General features: G+C 36.4%; 1 long non-coding RNA gene across 1 annotated transcript; it reads right to left on the bottom strand.

Moving 5' to 3' along the window:
• Positions 1-901: 901 nt before the first annotated feature.
• Positions 902-3,743, bottom strand: LOC118767563. The gene is made up of 4 exons (XR_005003484.1): positions 3,732-3,743; positions 2,268-2,270; positions 2,131-2,135; positions 902-1,099 (listed from the first exon to the last, which is right to left on the bottom strand). It is a non-coding gene; the product is annotated as an uncharacterized LOC118767563 (long non-coding RNA).
• Between the last annotated feature and the right edge of the window lie 3,090 nt (positions 3,744-6,833).

The following is a 6,833-nucleotide window of genomic DNA, read 5'->3' on the forward strand; positions in this document are numbered from 1 at the left end:
ATGAGAAAACCCAAATGTATTTCATATGACAAAACTTTCCGCATATATTTCGCAAAATAATAATTTTTCTTTTTTAGTAAAAGTGCTTTATGTAGATTTATATATTCCTTTACTACCCACAAGGAGTTAAACACAGAGGGGGGCAAACAAGAACAGACAAACGGATTAAGTCGATTACATCGACCCCAGTGCGTAACTGGTACTTAATTTATCGACCCCGAAAGCATGAAAGGCAAAGTCGACCTCGGCGGAATTTGAACTCAGAACGTAGCGGTAGACGAAATACGGCTAAGCATTTCGCCCAGCGTGCTAACGTTTTTGCCAGCTCGCCGCCTTCTTCATGTAGGTTTATATTAACTCTTCTCGTCGCCAGGTTTTATTTCAAGGGTTTACGATGCATTAAGTATGTATGTGACTAATCCCTAATTTGCGTATCCCAGATCACGTAAACTCTAAGGGATTGGTAAATGTATGAACGGCTTACACTTCAGGACATTGTAAGATATTTCTCAGTAGCTGCTTGTTCACAATGGTTCCCATAACAGTCCAAGATCAAGGGCCCCAAATCTTCAGATCACCCACTCGTATTGGCCAAGTCCCTTCCACTGACTGTTTTTGATAATGATTGTTAATAGTATTCTTTGAATAAATTTATATTTCAGGTGTTTACATAAATTCAAACCCCTGTGGCATACGGTCTGGTTAATGTGGCGATTATTGAACGCCACATCTTCACCCAAGCAGCTTGACCAACTTTAACATAGGTCGTTATATCATGAAGAAAAACAACTGGAAATACATTTTTTTACCTAATCTTTAAACACCATACACGTGGATACTTGTGTAGTCATTGGCTCTCCGTCAGCTACGACGATGAGGTGTCCAGCTGGTCTGATCAACAGAACAGCCTGCTCGTGAAATTAACGTACAAGTGGCTGAGCACTCCACAGACACGTGTACCCTTAACGTAGTTCTCATGAATATTCAGCGTGACACAGAATTTGACATGGCCGGCCCTTTGAATTACGGGTACAACTCGTTTTTGTCAGCGGGATGGATTGGATCAACGTGAAATAAAGTGTCTTGCTCAAGAGCAATGCTGTCAGAAAAAGAAGACAAGTAGGAGGTTCGCTATGCGATGAAGTTTTGTGTTAAACCGGGTAAAAACTCTACAGAATATTATGTTCTGCTGTAGAGGGTTTATGGATTAACTTGATTTTTGTTGGCGCAAGAGGCCACGCAACGTAAGACTATTGGAAAGCTCACGACTGTCCACTTTTTCAATAGCAAAGGTATCGTCTGCATCTGCTACTTTCACCTTGGCTAGATGGTCAACAAAATGTATATTGTGGACGTTTAGAGATAGTCCAGGGAGAAATTATGTTGCAAAAGATCAGAGCTCTTGCATTCAAGTCGATGGTACCCGCACTAAGACGATGCATTACATATGACATAAATGGGGATCGAAACACTCCCTCAGCCATAACCTTGTGACTTTTGGTTGTTTCGTTAGCAAAATGAAGATATGAAAGTGTCTGTGAGTAGTGTTCAGGACACCTTCGCTTTTGAGGACTTTCATGTGGCCTTCCCGAAGAGGCTGGAGCTCCATAACATTCGGATTAGAATTAAGGGCCCTACTCAGAAGGAAATAGGTATTTAATATTTCTTTCAAATTAATAAATGTCTCAAAACATCTGGAATGCATCACGTACAAGTGTATGTGATAGTGTATGTGTGATTGTGTGTTTGATTGTGTGTGTGTTATATCATATACGTCTGGGTGCGTGTCCATTTTTCAACGAGGTACTTCGTAACAACCCCCTGTTATATAAATGTGTTTACCATTCATCTATGAAGCTATCCGATAATTGAATGATGAATCACTTATCTATTTTATCTTACTTAAGTCGTTGAGTCTTTAATTAATTCTATAATTCTATCCTGTCAATCAGTATGTCCAACTTAAATATAACAATGGCTTTCCGATTCTATATTGATTTAGCAGATGTCTTGCCGAAGGAACACACTTTGTACTGCGTGAACGTATATTATGTCGTGTCACTGATTATCTGGACGCATAGACGGGTTAAATTATCAAATATCTTAGTTTCCCTCATCTAAGTTATTTACCACCACTATTCACTATTCACTACATAGTACAACATCAGCAATGATATTATTTAAATGCAGGAGTACTTCCCTCTAAATGCTATGATATTTCAGTTGAAGTTAGCTCTATGAATATGGAGAATGAAGCACAGATTGACCTGCTCTACAGGCTACCGCTTACATCAAGCAGATTTAGTCACCTCCTTCACAATACATACATACATCACACAGACAGATAAACAGATAGAGAGAGAGAAGAGAGAGAGAGAGAGAAATATGTATACACACACACACACACACACACACACACATACACACACACACACACATATATATATATATATATATATATATATATATATATATATATATGTGTGTGTGTGTGTGGTGTGTGTGTGTATACATGAATATACAGGGTTTGCTGAAAAGTTCCAGTCTTTGGGGAAAAGAAAATACCGGCGGATCACTTATGATTTTGTGCAGCATCGTCCTCTCTCAGAGTCACACACTTATGGCAGCGGTTTTCAGTTTTTCTAAGCCCTATAAAAGAACTCAGAAGTTGGGGCCTCCAACAACCAGGCCTTTCGTGAATCCCTTAAAGTGGGGATCCCCTCGTATATGTATATATATTTATATATGTGTGTGTGTGTGGTGTGTGTGTGTGTGTGTGTGTGCGTGTGCGCGTGTGTGTATGTGTTGTATTTTTTAATTATTATCAATCTTCCAGTGAGGAGGGAGCCGGTTTCCAACAAAGATAAATGAACGAATCAGCCGGTCGACTTCTCTCTCCGAAAATCCCATTTTTTTCCAGATTCTCCTTTAAGAATTTACTAAGAAAACCTAGTGCTCCAATTATTATAGGTATGAATATGAATTCATAGTCTAGATATAGAAGCTGGAGGTTTCGAAGCAATTGTCCATAGATATCCTCTTTTTCTTTGATTATCAACGGGATATTTATATCTACAGGTCAGCTAACCTCTATGATGTGACATATATTTGCCCCTCTTTCACAAACGACAATATCCGTCCTGTTATGTTTACAGAAGTTTGGATGGGAATATCCCACCAATATTCCTCGAGTTGGAGTTTATAAATGTGACTACATTTTAGGATAGCTGCTAATCACATGCGCAATGTCTTCCACAGAAACATGATATAGCCTACATATGTGGTTACACCTTGAGATTACTAGTTCACCAGGTATTTTGTGGCAATATCCTATTCCTGGATTGCAAGTGCACAGCCTTCAAAGTGTGATGTGATGCAGAGGTTTTGTGTCCAAGAGATGCTGCGCTTCGTGTCAATTCTGCTGTCTTCTTGAAGCTTCCGGGCAACATACCCATGTATAGTCTCTCTTTTTTTTTGTATGCTGAGTGCTTTCCACCCATGTCTTCTCTGAAGTAAGAGCGCCTAGCTGTTTCGGAGCTGTATAGATCATCAAGGAGAGAGTGTTTCTTGAGGAGTTCATTGCCAACTCCTACAATGTTGCTCACATCACTTTTCAGCACTGCATTAATATATTTAGTTTTGCTTCTGTTATATAGAAACGCTAGGTAAAAGTACAGACCATCACTTTTTTATGTGTCACATATAACAGTCGACTGCAAACCTTATCGTACGGAATCGTACTCGAATGATATAAGCTATGGCAATTTTCATTTTAAACCTAAAATATTTGTTTACCAATATACCTACATAAATACCCATGAATATATACACCGCATTCTCTCTCTCTCCCCTCTCTCTCTCTCTCTCTCCCTCTTTAACTATATATATATATATGTGTGTGAGTCTTTGTGAGTGTGTGTCTAAATATATATATGTGTGTGCATTTGCTTGTAACTTTGTGAGTGATTGTGTACAAATCACAAGAGATAACACTATCGGACCCCGTTGTTTCCGTTCAAAAGTTTCCACTCCACTGTGCATATATACAGTTTACAAAAAAAAAAACAGAGAGGCATAAAACAAAAATATAAACTTGCTAAATGGTGTCAGCTGTATAAATTACTTAAAAGTAATTTCTTTCCAATGTGTTATATATATATATTATATATATATATTATATATATATATATATATTATATATATATATATATATGTATATTTGTATGTATATATATTAACCGAGAAACCTATCGAACGGAAATGTGGTCGGATAATATTAGCCATGTTTACTGTCCGAGTAAATAATGATATATCAGAATCTACATAGTTCTGACACAAGATTACATTGAGGGCTTTATGTTATTGCACCACAAAATAAATACCCGCCATATACAGCAATAAATCTATAGCATAAAACAAACACTGACCGCAAAAAAAAATAAACACCAGAAATACAAACCAGATTGACATACAGCAAGCCATAGATCAATAGAAAAACCAAATTCAACATAGAAAAGATATTAGAAAAAAAATACTTCAATAAAACACAAGTACATGTAATGAAGTAAAAGCCAAAAGAAAAAATATTATAGATTAGTGAAAACGTTGTCAAAAATCCTATTAAACTGAATGGAAAATGTATTACACGCAATCATATGTAGTACAAAACAGTACAATTGTGTGTTATTTTTATTATTTTCTTAAATTTCTAGATTGAACAAACCAGCATTAGAACTGTGAACATAGGATATACACAGCGATGTGGTTTAGAAGTTTGATTATTTGATTTCAGTGTGGAGAGTGTATACATAACAAGAATATAAATGTTTGAATGGGTATTAGAGAATGAGGCTATATTGTCGAATCATTATGCATTTATAACAAGAAACAATTACAAAGTAGGACATCACATGACGTAAACGAAAAGCGGATATGGAGAAAAAACACGAAGACCTGATCACAGCATTCTCATACATTTTACTGTATTTGTCCACACCTAACACAAATCTAGATTAGTAAATATCGACAGTCGAAACAATGCGATCAACACGTGTTTATCGGGAAAATATTAATATGTATTTGAATATATGTGTACGGTTGTATGTGTATGTGTGTATGTGTAAGAGTGAGAGAAAGAGAGAGAGAGAGAGAGAGAGAGAGAGAGAGAGAGAGAGAGAGAGAGAGAGCCTGTGTATAGTTTTATCTGCTTCGAGATCTACCTTTCCAAACAAAAGCATTATTTCACATCATCTGAATTCATTAATTCTTATGACGTCAACAACATAGAATTATCACTTGTAAGAATAAAGTTTCTAGAATGGATAGAGATTTTCAAGCGCTTTCTGTGGCCCAGTGGTTTAAAATCATTGTGTTTACATAAGATGTGGGTTTCAAGTCCCACGCGCAGCCATCGAATTTTTCATTCCAAAAGTCTTTTCAACTCAATTCAATTTATCTGCTTCGACAACCCACCAAATAATTCCAGAAAGGAATTATTTCATGTTCTCTCCAAGTTTATTTACTCTTACGACCTCAAATATGTATGTGTATGTATGTGTGTGTACACGTATGTAACTATATGTACGTGTATGAACCCAGTTCTACAGAAATAGAATGTTATAATGAGGGCTCACATGAACTCAAATATAAAAATATGATGTTTCGAATAGCCATGTTGTTGCCTGGAAAATTATATATCGCACAAGCTCTGGAAGTTTGTATTGTATCAAGAATCTATCGCGGATACGTACTAGTCATCTTTCATTTAAAAAAAAGCTATTTTTCAAACGATTAGCGTCCATTCCCTTTCAACCCAAAGCAAGTGAATCACATAACCCGATTATATCAAAGCAAGTGAATCACATAACCCGATTATATCACTAAACAATTCGAAATCACTAGGTATTATCTACTTATAATAAATCCATATCGACCATACTTTGGACTACTAATATAAATAAAATTGAACGTGCCCTTGGCCTACTGTTGATACAAGAGGTGATTAAGGATTTCTAAATAGGGGGATATAATTGCTGTTGTTTGTAATTAAGGATATGAAATTCGAAATCTGTAATTGCAAATGTATAATTAGCATACCGTCATGCATTTGCATATTTTTTAATTGCTCGGTATACGTTAAGAAACTTTGTAATAAGGGAACCGGTAATTAGAAATGTAAAATTAAGGAAATATAATTAGGAAAACATCATTAGGTTCATCAACTACAAGATTTACGTAGGAACATATATCGAGTAAAAACGGTTAATAGGATTACGTGTATGTGTGATTAGCGAGTTTCGAATTAGAAATAGCTAATTAAGATTAATAAATTAAGAATATGCAAATTTAGGGATGTGCATAATAACGAAACTTCTGAAGCACTCCCCCATCTCTCTCCCTCATACACATATATACATATATGTATACACACACACACAAACACACGCATACACAAACACACACACTCACACAAAGACACACAAACACACACTCACGTACACACACAAACACGCACACACTCACACACAAACACACACACACACACACACAATCACACACACATGCATACACAAACACACACACACTCACACATACACACTCACAAACATACATATATTTTGTGTACGCAATGGAAATAGGATTAAATTAGACTCATCCTTTCATCCTTTCGATGTCGATAACTAAAGTACCAGTGAGACACTGGGGTCAGTGTAATCGACTAGTCCCCTCCCCACAAATGTCAGCCCTTTCACCTTTAGTAGAAAATATATTAACAACTTTTACAATTTACTGTATCAGGCGCAGGAGTGGCTGCTTGGTAAGTAGCTTGCTTA

This window comes from Octopus sinensis, linkage group LG22, assembly GCF_006345805.1.
Source record: "Octopus sinensis linkage group LG22, ASM634580v1, whole genome shotgun sequence".
Taxonomy (NCBI): Eukaryota; Metazoa; Mollusca; class Cephalopoda; order Octopoda; family Octopodidae; genus Octopus; species Octopus sinensis.